Source organism: Bubalus kerabau, chromosome 7, assembly GCF_029407905.1.
Source record: "Bubalus kerabau isolate K-KA32 ecotype Philippines breed swamp buffalo chromosome 7, PCC_UOA_SB_1v2, whole genome shotgun sequence".
NCBI classification, from domain to species: Eukaryota; Metazoa; Chordata; class Mammalia; order Artiodactyla; family Bovidae; genus Bubalus; species Bubalus kerabau.
This window is the reverse complement of record NC_073630.1, coordinates 7877728-7893274: the sequence shown is the minus strand read 5'-3', so window position 1 is coordinate 7893274 and position 15547 is coordinate 7877728. Positions and strand designations below refer to the sequence as shown.

The 15547-nt window shown below is 38.9% G+C and overlaps 1 non-coding gene across 1 annotated transcript; it reads left to right on the top strand.

Moving 5' to 3' along the window:
- The first annotated feature begins 4285 nt into the window (after positions 1–4285).
- TRNAY-AUA (transfer RNA tyrosine (anticodon AUA)) lies at positions 4286–4357 on the top strand. The gene has a single exon. It is a non-coding gene; the product is annotated as a tRNA-Tyr (tRNA).
- The last annotated feature ends 11190 nt before the right edge of the window (positions 4358–15547 follow it).

Below are 15547 nucleotides of genomic sequence, written 5' to 3'. Positions count from 1 at the left end.
TTTTACACCTGTGTTGGAGTTTCAAGACGTGACTACAGTTCTTGATTTTAATTCACCAGCAGTTTTGAAGTTTGCGGCAGCACATATGAAGGTTCAGAGCCAAGTGAAGACCTCCCAGTGGGGCAGTTTCCAAGCTGAATCCACAGTGGATTCATCTACAGATGGTGAGGAAATAATGGAATAAATTATGCAGACATTTCTTCTGCATGAAATTTTGGGGAGATTTTGAATTTGCTAACAGCTTTACCAAAAGTCACAAACTACCATATGACAATTTGATGTCTTATCTTGTGATCACATGTCCCAATTCTTTTGTTTAGCTGATAAAATGGAAGCCACTTTTTTTTTTGTTGGATTGTTTGCATTAGTTTTGTTAGAGGTGGCACACAATACATGGAAATCATGATGAGTTATTAGTATGTGTACAGTTGTTTAGTGGCTAAGTTGTGTCAGATTCCTTTGCGACTCTATGAATTCCAGTCTGCCGGGGTCCTCTGTCCATGAAATTTCCCAGGCAAGATTACTGGAGTGGATTGCCATTTCCTTCTCCAGGGGATCTTCCCGACCCATGGATTGAACCCACATCTCCTGTATTGACAGGTGAGTTCTTTACCACTGAGCCACCAGGGAAGCTCATGTGCAGAGTAAAGCCTACATATTTAGAGAGAACTGCTTCTGAAAACTTTACACGGAGATACGAATAGGTTCGTTTGTGGCTGGAAACATTGGATTGTGTTGATGAAATGGTGCCTCTAGAGGGCAGTCTGCATTCAGTTCAGGTAGAAACTATAGTTTTCTGATGTTGCCCACATTTTCTGTTGATATTAACTTTGAATTTTGAGTTCAGGAGAGAGAAATGTGTGGTGTGCACATTTGTACCAATTGTAGTTTGCTTCCTTTTTTTTAAACTGAATTTAAAATTTAAAAATAATTTTTAATTATTTTTTAATATGTTTTTAAACTTTGCAGTCATTGTTTAACATTTATATAATAGACTTACACAAAGTAGCTTTCCTCCTATAGTGGTACATAAGTTTTGTTAATTATTGCAATGATCTATATTCCTTCCTTCCTTCCTGTATTTCTTTCTTTCTTTCACAATGTTCATATGCAGGTGAAAATGATGAGCCTAGAATTTCTTTTTGTGCCAGAATTAGGAAATATTAAAGAACTGGTTAGATCTGGGACAATTTCAGCATCAAAGTAAGTAATAATAAAATGCATTGTAACTCATTAAATAAAATAGGATTGGTTAATGTATACTGATAAAAATTTAGAAATAGACATAAATAGGGACAGAAGAAATCTTTTCTTTACATTAGAATAGTGACTAATAAATGTAGAAGAAATTATGGTATTAAAAAATCACTATTTGGCAGCCAGCACAGTATAATTTAAATAGAAATCTCAATGGATGCTAAAACTCGTGCCTGAAATTTTGATGAGGAATGGGATCTTTACATAATTTCACAGCATCTCCCTCCCCCAGTACTTAGTGAATACTAAAAGAAATACTGAAGAATAACTACATTGGAGAATCTTGGCAGATTCCACCTTAATGAAATGATCAAGATTAAAATCACCTGTAGTGAGAAAAACCCAGACATCTGATAAGATGCCTTCAGAAACACAACTTCACATTGTGGTATTCCTGCTGAAAATGTGTAAACTGTCAGGTCAAGAAAATTAAGCAAAGACTGGGGAGCTGTTCCAGATTGAAAGAGGCTAAAAATCATGAAAGACTACATGCAGTCTCTGATCCTGGGTTCTATCCTTCTTTTTTCCTAGGAAGGACACGAACAGAATAATTGGCAGAACATTGAATGACCGAGTATTAGATGGTAGTATTTTAGCAGTGTTCATTTTCTGATTTTGATGTGAAGGGGATCAGAATACACCACCCTAAAAACACACTACTTTGATACGAGGATTGTTATGATCTCCCTGAAAGCAGGGTATCGATTTCCTTTTGTGAAGGTAGCATAAATTTGGTCCTTTTTCTGTACCAGGATGAGAAGAACAACTCATCTCTGGAGATGAAGCACCGGCAGGCGCAATGAGTCTGCGTAAATAAACCTTATATAAAATACTCCATTCATCTCCTAGTTACTGCCCTACAATTTATTGTCCCCCAAAGCCAAACCTTATGTTATTTGCTAAGAAGGGTACAGAACTTCCTGAGTCTGTTTCTTTGAATTTCATTTCTTTTCTGTGAACTCTCATGCAAATAAAAATATTAATGTGTGTATTCCTTTTCTTCTGTTAGTCAGTCTTTGTCAGCTAAATCAGCAGGCCCCCTGACACTGACCCTGAGAGAGTAAAGACAGTTTTTTCTTTCCTGCGCTTACCTGGGAGAATGTCCTTGGTTGTAGGAGATGCACACTAAACAATCTAGTAGTAATTTATTTCTGAGTAATTCAGTAAAAATATAAAATGTTGTTATATTTAGAAATTTTTGAGAGTTTGAAATTAAAGTAAAAATACATAAATATTAAGCCTAAAAAATCTGATTTGACACGTTATCTTATATTCAATACAGAAATCATCTTATGAAAATGAAATTAGCATTTCATTATGGTACAAAAACTAAGACACAGGCCGATAAATCTCTGAGATTTGCAAAATTAGTGCTAGCCAGAACAGAGCAAAGATGATTTAATGTTTTGCTTTGCTTTTCTAAAAGAATGTGGAAGAGAGTTTGTGTGAATCAAATGACTTTGATATTCTCTTCTAGCCCAAGGATTCCAAAAATTAAATGAGCTATTTTCATCATAATATTTAAAGCCCAGATAGGAAAATACACAGCATAAGCTAACAGAACCCCCAAATCTTGAATGTCTTCATCTTTACTCTGTAATATCTGACATTTCATATCCCTGTGGACTTCTCATAATAAATTTATTGAAAATTGTTCAAATACTCAGATTGTAGAAGACTGCTTTTGGAGACATAGGTTAATGCCAAAATTGATTACCAGGTGACTCAGTGATAAAGAATTTGCCTGCCAATGCAGGAGATGCAGTTCAGTCCCTGGGTCTGGGAGTGCCCTAGAGGAGGAAATGCCAACCTCCTCCAGTATTCTTGCCTGGGAAATCCCATGGACCGAGGAGCCTGGTGGGCTACAGTCCATAGGGCTGCAAAGAGCTGGACATGACTGAACATGATTCACACTGTGTGCAACAGAACAAAAGCTCAAACTCAGAAAGGCTTTTTTCTCATTTAAGTCAACAATTATTTCTTTAAAAATTTCTTTATGTAGTAAAGTCCATTAACTTTCCAAAGCCTATGTCCTCATGATTTTGAATGAGATTCCAAAAGAAAGAAATGTGCATAAAAGATTTTTATTCTTTTATTAACTACATTTTAAAAGCACAATGATATGACTGAGCATTGAAGAATATCACAGGGATTTAAAATGGATTTTTATCACAGCATTATTTTTAGATACAAAACCTATAAAATAATGCTACTGTTGACCTTGTCTATTTCTGATTATAGAGAATGGATGGGAAAAAGAAACACTGGCTTCTCTTTGTTACAAAACATCAAACCATTGTATTCAGTGGAAATTATCAAGGGTCATGATAATGTGAGAAACCAGTAAAGTGAAACAGTTATTTGGTATAAAACTGTTTTTTGTTCTTCAAAAGTCTTTACAGGGTTGACATAAAAATAACTCAGGTGCTTGTATAAATGCAACCATACAAAAACTAGAGGAGGAATTCCAAAAACTGGGTAAGCTGGAATATCTGACAGAAGAAGCAAATCTCACATTTAACCGGCATTTCCAAGATAAAGTGAAAAACAAAAAAAATCATCTCTAAAGGCAAGGTAGCATTGTTTAGTGAAAATAAGACCAGCAGGTGGGTGAGGTGACATTGTTCTCAGGAGTGATGACAGAGTAGATGGAAACAGTGGCATGCTACTAAAAAATGACATTCACCCTGCTCGGCTGACTTGCTGAGATCTGTACAAGCACGCAGTCCCCTGAGAGTGATGGTGGTGTCCACTGAGCCCGGCACTGGGCTAAGCGCGGCAGATGCTTGATTCCATTCACCTCATAGAAAGCCTCCTTGAGTTAGGAAGTGCTTCTGCTGTCTTTCAGGTGAGAAAACTGAGGTTCACAGAGATGAGGTAACTTGCTCAAGGCAAGTTCTTCTCACTGCATTTCTTTGAGCAGAGCTTTTGTGTAAGTTGCCAAAAGTAAAGAATTAGAACATATCAACTGTTCTAATCCTGGAAGAGACAGATCTTTTTAATAAGTAGTTCTTTTTTCTCTAAGACTTCCCTGGTGGCTCAGATGGTAAAGCGTCTGCCTATAATGCGGGAGACCCAGGTTCGATCCCTGGGTTGGGAAGATCCTCGGGAAAAGGAAATGGCAACCCACTGCAGTACTCTTGCCTGGAAAATCCCGTGGACCGAGGAACGTGGTGGGCTACAGTCCATGGGGCCGCAAAGAGTCAGACACGACTGAACGATTTCACTTCACTTCTTTTTTCTTTAATAAGGACTTTTAAAAAAGTAACAGAAAAAGGACCATGAACAATGTTCAGTTTTTAAAAGCTAAAAATTAGGAACGAGTTCAGGAAGTAATTGTGTGTGCTTGCCAGTGTAATGGAGATCATAACACAATTAAATTCAGAATGCCAGTGAAATTTGAAAAACTAAAGCATTGGTCAGACTTATTTTTTAAAAATGGGATTATAAATAGGCAGTATTTAGTTCTGAAGATGGAAAAATTAATAATTAATAGTATTAAAATTAGTAATTAATAATTGCTTAAATATTCATTCATATCAAATATAAGTATGCATATCTAGGAAAATTTTCTGTAATAAGTATTTTTATAATTGTTATAATACTAACATAGCTTTAATATAGAAAATTTAGGATAAAATCTCAGTAAATTTACCCTTTTCCTTTATATGCACATGTATATTTTTGTAAATTGGGACTAGGGGTATATAAAGTACTTTATTTTTTTCTAGTCAGAATATTAAAGGCCTTTCCTTTGGTAAGAGATCCATGAGTAGAATAGAAATTCAGTGTAAAACATTCAAGAACAAACATGAACAGACCTGGCTCAAAGTATTAGGTTTACTGAACTTTAATAAAATACTATGCATTTAAAGGACATCAAAGACTGGGAAAAAAACAGAAAGCAATGAGGCTATCAGGACATTGTCCTGATGTGTGATAAAAGTAAAAGTTGTACTCATCAAGTGGATGGCTGTTCAGAGTTAAGAAACTTGATTTTTGGCTTAACTGTTAAAGGTTTTGAGTCTTCCTTAACATCTACGTCCAAGCTTAAGTACACAGAGGGTCTATTTTAAGCCTAGCTATGATAGTGGGACTCACCCAAGAATTCTGACGAAATATGGGACACATTTAGGGTTTTCCCTCAATATATGTTAGCCACCAGAGACACAAGGATTGCTAATACTATTTTAATTAATAATAGCCATATAAGAATTTCAAAGACCTTGTCAGTGAGTAGTATAATTTATAATATAGTTTTAATAACATGAAAGTAACAAGCTGTGGAAAGAAAAGTTTCTGTAAGGACAGATCTTGCTTGATTGATTAAATACACACATAAAATCTCTTCACTAAGATTATATGCAAAGGCAATTTTAAAAATTGAGTACATGTAAAAATTTTTTGTCATGCTTTAAAAAATAGATTCTAGAAAAGAACTAAAGGATGTAAGATTATAGACCTTCTGGGTGAGCATAGGGATCTGGTTTCTCTTAGGATCTGGGCTAGGAAAGATTTCATTTTGGTTTTCTTGTAAACTACAGGAAAGAAAAGATAAACAATAACAATGGCAGTACAGGAGCCTTTTCCAAAATGCTAAAACAAAAGGGACGGACTATGGGAAAGATACATCAATTTAAGGTAATAGGCTGAAAAGTAGTATATCACCTTCATTGTAGAGAATCACATTCAGAGAAACTACAACCCAAAACATAGGAATTTGATGTGTGTGTGTATACTCAGTCGTGTCTGACTCTGCGACCCCATGGACTGTAGCCCACCAGGTTCCTCTGTCCATGGAATTTTCCAGGCAAGAATACTGGAGTGGGTAACCATTCCCTTCTCCGGGGTATCTTCCCAACCTAGGGATAGAACCTGGGTCTCCTGCATTACAGAAAGATTCTTTACCATCTGAGCCACCAGGGAAGCCCTGAGAATTTGATCTCTGCGGCCTAAATTTTTAGTTACAAAGAGGTTTACATGGCATCAAAAGTATTGAAGATTTTTTGCCTATGAAATCATCCTCACAGTGCTACAGAGGTAAAAAAGTGAAATAAAAAATGACCCGATTTTATCATTTATCCATTCAACAAATAACTATTGGACATCTGTTATATGCCAGACATTCTTTCTAGTGGTTGGCACAGGATATAAAGGAGCAGAAGAGAAAAAAAAAAAATGCCCACACTTGTGGAGCTTACATTCTAGGATTTCTTTAAAATAGCAACTTTTCCTGCCTCCAAACAAACTGTAGAGAATTTGCTGTTAAGTTCATTAATAAACATGGCTTAGAAGACCCAGTGAGGGTCAAATATGCTTATCAAGAAGATTAATTGCCTTAAGATTATCAAGAGTCCAGTATACCTGCTTAAAAAACATGAGTTTTGGGGGCTTCCCTGGTACCTCAGCGGAGAAGGCAATGGCACCCCACTCCAGTACTCTTGCCTGGAAAATCCCATGGACAGAGGAGCCTGGTGGGCTGCAGTCCATGGGGTTGCTAAGAGTCGGACACGACTGAGCGCCTTCACTTTCACTTTTCACTTTCATGCATTGGAGAAGGAAATGGCAACCCACTCCAGTGTTCTTGCCTGGAGAATCCCGGGGACGGGGGAGCCTGGTGGGCTGCCGTCTATGGGGTTGCACAGAGTCGGACATGACTGAAGCGACTTAGCAGCAGCAGCAGCTGGTACCTCAGTTGGTAAAGAATCTGCCTGCAGTGAAGGAGACTGAGGTTAGATCCCTGGATTGGGAGGATCCCCTGGAGAAGGAAATGGCAACCCACTCCAGTATTCTTGCCTAGAAAATCCCATGGACAGAGGAGTCTGGTGGGCTACAGTCCATGGGCCCGCAAGAGTCAGACGTGACTTAGTGACTAAACCACTACCACCATATCTGCTTAAAAAACATGAGTAGGTCCAGAGAGAGTGTTAACAAAATCGTGGAATATGTTATGAGAAGAACCCATCCTCTCAAAAGTGACATCAGCTGTGATCCTAGAGTTTTTCCTCATAAAAGAACTCTTACACATCTGGGGTATTGAAATAAAAAAAAAAAAAAGAATTATGAAGTATAGTAAGAAAGATTATCTTTAACATGTAACATTTTTAAAGAGGTCTTTTGAAAAGGGTGTAGATCTTCTATGATGGCTAGAGATACAAAGTTGGAAAAAAATTAGAAAGTTCAGTGAAACTGGAAAACAAAAAACTTGAGGGAATCCAGATGCCACACAACAGGCCCAGTTGAGAGCACTGTGCAAGGACCAGGGAGAGGAGAGAGTTCAAACTCAAAACAACAAAAGAGGAGAAGAAAATATAGAGGCAATCCAGAGAAAAGGAAACCCGAGACACAATCAGGGAGATGGACATTGGCACAAACTTAAGGACCCAGTAAGTGATGAATACAAAAGCCAGGAAAAGTTTAATAAAATATTTGTAACATCGGTAGGATACTGAGCTCAAAGATACATAGATAAAGCTCACTGTTACTTAGACAGCAGTTTCCACTGAAAAGTAAAAGAAATCAGGCATGGGGCCTACAAGAAAGGAGTGGTGATATTTGTGTAGCTTGGAAATACCCCTGCCTGGTAGAAGTAAGTGGGCAAGGAAAACAAGGACTCCAGGTGCCCTGGCCACAAGTCAAGGTCAATGGATTAGAAAAGGAAGTGGCAACTGGGAACCACTGATTGAAGATTTCAACCATGACAAGCTGAGAGATGTGAGACTAAACTAATAACTGAACTGATTTTTATCTTCCAAATTCCCCTACGCTGAACTGGAACTCCTTGTGTGTACCAAGCTGCAGTGGCTGGGGAAGAGGAACGGATCATGTTAACCCAAGTCACAGCGTGCCACCCTCAGATAAGACAGGAAGCTTGCTTCATTCTTTTGAGGTGATAGAGCGGGTACCTTGCAGGGCAGCTCAGTGACAGAAGCTGCAGGGGTGGCTGTGTCAGGGTACCTGGCAGGTCCTGGGAGGGCTGGGGTGAGGACCCGTCCTCCTCCTGCCACGCTGGGCACCCCTGTGTGGGGCTGCACATACCCAGAAGAACGAACCCCTGTTTCTCAGTCACACAGAGGCAGTCTCTGGGCTAGCGGTGCCCTGCTAACCCTGTCTCCTCTTAAACCATCATCACAGGCCAATCCCTTAACCTGGAAATTGGGGTGGCATTTGGCATTTCTTCTGTCTGTGTGTTGAGACATGGCAACCACTTGGAATCAGTTCCTTTACTGCCCCCAAATGGACAGGCACACTAAAGGAGACTCCTCTTGCCTTTGTTCTCACCCAAATAGGTGACACCTTGGACAGCAAGGAGATCACACCAGCCCATCCTAAAGGAAATCAACCCTGAATATTCATTGGAAGGAGTGATGCTGAAGCTGAAACTCCAGTCCTTTGGCTTCCTGATGTGAAGAGCCGACTCATTGGAAAAGGCCGTGATGCTGGGAAAGATTGAAGGCGGGAAAAGGGGACGACAGAGGATGAGATGGTTGGATGGCATCACCGATTCCGTGGAGATGGGTTTGAGCAAGCTCTGGGAGATAGTGAAGGACAGGGAGGCCTGGCGTGCTGCAGTCCACGGGCTGGCAAAGAATTGAACACAGCTGAGCGACTGAACAACAGCAACAAGAACCACACCTGAGAGTATTAAACAATTGGTTTACTGGGACAACAGCAGAAAAGGGTTTTGATGAAGGGGACACTATACAAATTATGAATTCCCTTTGCATAATCTCAAATTAAGAAGAGGACACTTTAGAGTCCAAGATTTCTCAAAAACTTCACAGTAGGGGCCTCAACTATCTTTATTTAGACCCAATTTCTCAAAACTGTACCTAGTTAGAACTTGCTAGGCTCAGGGGGGTTTCCAGACTTCTGAGCAACGTCTTTCATCTTTACACAAAGTTCTGGCAGTTGGCAGCTATTGGATCACCGGCAGTCTCTGGATGCCAGAGGGGATCCCTGAACACGCATGCCCTGACCAGCAAGCTCCCAGCTCCTGCGGTGCTGTGGTAACCACCACCAACTGCTGATTAAAAAACATCCTTTTCCTGTGACTGAACAATCCAGTTCAAAGAGAGCTGTGGCTGACACTGACTGTGTGGTTGATTTAATGATCAGGGAATTACTGCCAGTGAACAAGCCTGTTGTCTATCTTTTTTTCTCTCAACAGATTTGCATTTGTTTGTTTCTGCTTTTATTCCCTCGGAGAGCCTTTTGTTCCTTTTCATCCAGAAAATTTCTGGAACGCCCTGCCCAGCTGGCCATTTTAAGATGTCTGCTCAGACTCCATTTAGAGAAACAAAACAAAACAAAACAAAACAAAACAAAACTGCTGGAAAATAACGTACCTTTAGGTGGAACTAAACCCAGAGGGAAGTACTACAAAGTGAAACTGGTTCTTTGGATCTGGTAGGTGAGAGTGAAAGTAAAGGTCACTTTTTGGTAAGAGACTCTGAATGTTAGTAAAAGCAGAACTATGTGTTGGGGAAAAGAGTAGGAGTTGAAGGTCAAGGGGGAAATTTGGTGGCTGCAATAATTAGGGTTAATTTATGAATGGACTCTAAGCCACGTCAGTGGACACTTCTGACGAGCTTGAATGAATAGAGGGCAAGAGAGGAAGTTTTGGGGTGGGAGGAAAGTCCAGAAAACATGCTAATCAAATGTTCCACAAAAGGGAACAACTGGGTACCCACACTGATGCTTTATTTAGTGCTCGGAGGGAATCAGAGGAGGACTCAACACAGAAACCACAAGGCCGTTCTGCTGGCCTGCTTCTCACAGAGCCGCAGGCCCCAGAGCAGGGCATCTGGCTGTCAGGTGTTGTTTTGTGTCTCCTGTGTTTAAAATGAGTTTCTAAAGCATTGTTCATATGCTTCAAAGAGCAAAACACAAAAGTAGAAACAAAAAGCCTGAAACAAAGAGTAATAAGCTTTCTAAGAGGAAAAGATAGTCATGAACCTTAACTATGTGCACGGTGATTTTTGCCTTAGGCAAATTTAGAGCCAGAGTTTATCACTGCCTTAGGCAGTACACACACAGCTTTCTCAAGATGCTTTCCCAAGTCTATGTCCCAAGGGAAAGAGCCCTGCAACTGGAATCTGAAGATCTGTATTCTAGATGCACTTCTGCCCTTAACTAGCTGGGATTTAGGCAAGTACTTGCTTGGCTCGTGCTCTGTCTAGTGATTAATGCATCTATTCATTTATTCAGTGGCCTTATACTGTGAACCTACCTTGTGCATGATAATCTAATTTTCTTCATATGTAAATTAAAGGAACTACCCTAGATCAATTCAGCATTGGGATCATAGAGTTAATTTTAAATGTCACCTTTTTTGGAGAACTGTGATAAAAATCTAGGTCCTCTGATACGGTACATACACTTATTCTGCATTTATCAAAGTATTAGCCTATGTATTTTCAAATAATAGCCCATTTTATTTTTTCTTTATTGGATATTTTCACACTGTAAAAGTGTATTTACTTTAACAAGCCAATAACAGAGAAGATTAAAAAATAATAATCTTACTCTTCCCTCAGTTCCACTTTACTGTGATAATTAGTATTAGCACCAATATTTCACATTTTTCTCTATGTTCATGTAAATATGTGTATGCTGCTAATATGAATTATATTTAATTATATTTGATTAATTTAATTATTTACTAATTATAGTTATACATAATGATATTTCTTTCCCTTTAAAAAAAAATAAAAATACAGTCAGACATCACTCTGTCGATTATTTGGTTATTTTGTATTTTTCTGGACATTTCTCCAGGTTCATACATATTTTTATAGCCAAATAATATTGAAAATTATAAATGGGCCAAATGTTTTTGTCTCTCTGTGATGGAATATCAAGTTGTTTCTAATGATTTTTTCTTTTACATGTCACAATAATCAGTGCAATAAAAGAAATCCTTGTCTAGATATATTCTTACACACTGGTACTTTATTTACACAGGATAGACTTATCAAAGATAGGTTGATGAGTCAAAGGGTATAAAAGTATAAACTTCTAATAATGCTTCTAGATTACTTTCCAAATTGGTTGCAGCAATTTTCATTTCTATCAGCTATCTATAAGAAGTCTTATTTTCCTACTACTGACGTTGGCTCTAGATATATTAATATCTTTGCCAACAATGAGTGTTCCATTGTTATTTTAATTTGTATTTTCCTAATTACCAATGATGTTGATCATATTTCAATATATTTGTTTTTATTTGCTTGTTCTCTTCTTAATTGTTAGTTTTGGTTCTTGACTGACTTTTCTTTGTGGGTATCTTTTCACTTTCCCATTTGCAGTATTTCTTTGTCTAGTCATCATTTTAACAGCAAGAGGTGTTATAGAAAATAATACGAATCAAGGTAAGTGGGGTCAGAACTCTGGAGTGTTGGCCTGGGGAGGTAGGAATTGCAGCTTTATATAGAGTGATCAAAGGCAGGAGTTATTGAGAAGGCGACATTTGAGCAAGCCTTGCAGGAAGTATAAGAGTAAGCCATGATGTGGCTTGCTTGGAAAGCAATATTTCAAATTCTATTGAGGTAACTAGTGCCAAAACTCTGAGGCTACAGCTTGCCTGGGTGTACAATGAACACCAAGGAGGAAGGCATGCCTGGAGTAGAGGGAGCTTGAAAGGGGAGTGGCAGTCAATAATACTAGCAGTAAAAGACAGCCAGCTCGTGGAGGTCTGTGGGTATGAACAAAACCTCGACTTTTACTCCGAGGATATGAGGATTTTGAGCAAAGGAGTAATAGGATGTGACTTATATTTTGGAAAGATCACTGGTTGCTGGGTTTAGAGTTGCCTGCAGGGAGGCAAGGATAAATGCATGGAGACTAAGAAAGCTAGTCAGCAATCTAGCAGAGATGGTATTAACAGTTCCTCTTTACTGAGACAGAAGACTGACAGAGAAGCAAATTTGGGTAGTTTGAGAAATGAGAAGTCTACAAATTATTCATTTTTGTCGGAAGCACTATATCATACATTACTTAGTGTTCTGAGTGTTTAAATACAAATTTACTTAAAGGTGTTGAAATGTTAGACTTGGATATGATCTGGATTTTTTTCTTGTACTAAGCCCCTGAGTTGGACAGAAAGCTGAGCACCGAAGAACTGATGCTTTTGAACTGTGGTGTTGGAGAAGACTCTTGAGAGTCCCTTGGACTGCAAGGAGATCCAACCAGTCCATCCTAAAGGAGATCAGTCCTGAATATTCACTTGAAGGACTGATGTTGAAGCTGAAACTCCAATACTTTGGCCACCTGATGCGAAGAACTGACTCACTAGAAAAGACCCTGATGCTGGGAAAGATTGAAGGCAGAAGGAGGAGAAGGGGACAATAGAGGATGAGATGGTTGCATGGCATCACTGACTCTAGGGACATGAGTTTGAGTAGGCTCCAGGAGTTGGTGATGGACAGCGAGGCTTGGTGTGCTACAGTCCATGGGGTCACAAAGAGTTGGACACGACTGAGTGACTGAACTGAACTGAAGCCCCTTAATGTACAGAGCTAACTAGTTTTATATATATGCGGGTTGCTTCTTAACATTTTACTTCAAAATAGAAATAAATTTAAGCATTGACTTCAAAGGGCAAAAAGCTAAGAACAGAAAACGGTGGTTAGGTAGAGGAAAATCTTCTCACTGGAAAAATGGAGAACCACATTAGTGAGACTGGAATTTTTTTTTTTTTTTGCTGTTTGTTTGTTGGTGTTATTAAATACCCACAACTGAAAAGATGAAGAGATCATGGAATTTCAGAGAATTATTCATAAGAGCAGAGTAAAACATCCTTAAGATCAGTTAAAAAAAAAATCAATGGTATATGACAGAGAACATAAAGAAGACATTCAGCTTTGATAGCGGGAACTTCTAAATCACAAAGATAAATTAATTTACAAGTCTCAGGAAAATAAAAGATTTTATTAACATTAAATCTATTCAAGTTTGTAGAAACCAATTAGAGTATACTAATACAGACCTGCCTCAGTTTACAGTGGGGCTGCATGTCAATAAACCCTTCATAAAAAAGCATTGAAAATACATTTAATATACCAAACCACCTATCTTAAAGGTGCTCAGAACACATATATTACTCTACAGTTGAATCAAATCATCTAACACAAAGCTTATTTCAATGAATACTTAAAGTGAAACACAGAATGATTATATGGGGATGGAATGGTTATAGGTGTATTGGTTGTTTATCCTCATGATCACATTGCTGACTGGGAGCTGCCACTTAATGCCACTACCCAGCCTCACAAGATGGTGTGGTACCACATATTGTTTGGCAGCCCACCAGGCTCCCCGGTCCCTGGGATTCTCCAGGCAAGAACATTGGAGTGGGTTGCCATTTCCTTCTCCAATGCACGAAAGTGAAAACTGAAAGTGAAGTTGCTCAGTCATGTCTGACTCTTCCCGACCCCAAGGACTGCAGCCTACCAGGCTCCTCCATCCATGGGATTTTCCAGGCAAGAGTACTGGACTGGGTTGCCATTGCCTTCTCCACCACATATTGTTAGGCAAGGAAAAGATCAAAACTCAAAATTCAATGTATAGTTTGTACTGAGTGCATATTGCTTTTGCACCATCATAAATGAAATAAATTCTAAATTAAATCATCATAAGTTGGAGACCTCTGTAGATGATTTATTGAATGTCAATTAATTAAGCAACTAATTCTATGTAGATGCTATATTTCTTTAAATCTCTCTACCTTATTTCAAAAGCCTAGTTATTTTTAAATGTTCTATTTAACTGCTCTAACACTGAGTTAAAATCTAGCAAATTGCAGAACTTGAGGAGAGGGTTATGGGACACCCTCCTCCCCCCACCCCCACTCCCCTTGCCCCAAATTGAAAACCAGTCAGTCAGAAGTACAGCTGGCCTCTGTGACTGGAATTCAAAGTGAGACCAGCCTTGTGAGACTGAGCCCTTAACCTGTGGGGTCAGTTCCAACTCCAGGTATCTAGGGTCAGATTGATTTGAATTGTTGGACACTCAGTTGGTGTTGGAGATTTGGTTATGGAAAAAGTCACTCATTTGGTGTCAGAAGAAAGTGTTACTACACGGGCATAAGTGATGCTTATATGAGCACAAGCAGTGTTACACACGGAAGGAATATGGAGCCCAGAGGAAATAGCAAAGCTCCAAATCAGCCTTGTGAGTTCAGGTCGGGAAAGTTATGGAACGCACTCGTGCTCAGTCACGTTTGACTCTGCGACCCTTTGGACTGTAGCCTGCCAAGCTCCTCTCTCTGTCCCTGAGATTTTTCAGGCAAGAATATAGGAGTGGGTTCCCATTTGCTCCTCCAGGGGATCCTCCTGACCCAGCGTTCAAACTCGTGTCTCCTTTGTCTCCTGTATTGCACGCAGATTCTTTACCCAGTGAGCCGCTGGGGAAAGGAAAGTATGGAAAGTCTTACCTGTACTCATGTGTGGCTCTGAAGCTCTATAAAATAATTGCAGGCGAATCAAGGTCCTTTGTACTTTGATCCCAAATGGGGTGAGATAAAGATCACTTACATAATTTATATTGTGATTTTAATTCACTCACTCAACAAATACTTATTGAAGCTTATGATAGGCCAAGTACTGTCCTCAATGCTTCTTATATTTCTTATTTTAAGAAAAAAGTCAGTGACACATTTGGGAGTATTGGATAGACTTATACCTAATTTTACATGACTGCTTCTAAGAATAGAGAAAATTATTGATATTTAAAATATTTTTAAGGCAAAACATTTTATGTACCATACCTAAGTTGGTTGTTTAAATACATCTGAAGGATGACTGAATGCTTACTATTTGTCAGAAGCTCTATATGTATTATCTTATTTAATCCTCACAACAGTTATTATCCCCATCAGAAAGATGAGAAAATGAAGATTTTTAGAGAGATAAGTAAGTTACCTAAAAAATGTGATTTGAACTCAAGCAGTCTAACTCAAGAACCCACACTCTTAACCACAAACCTGTCTTTAAAAGGTGTCAGTGAGATAGTGGATGCTTTTTACTTGTCAATAAATAAGAATTTCCACCTGAGCCATTGATGAGGTGTCTCATCATCCTCTAATAAATTACACCATATAATAAAGAAGGATTACTACTGTTTGCAGAGTGTGGGGCAAGTTGAGCCAGTAGTATTGACACATACACAGTACCACGTGTAAAATAGATAGCTAATGGGAATCTGCTGTATAGCATAGGGAGCTCAGTTGGGTGCTCTGTGATGGCCTAGAGAGGTGAGATGTGGGGGAGGGGGGAGGGGAGAGGGAGGC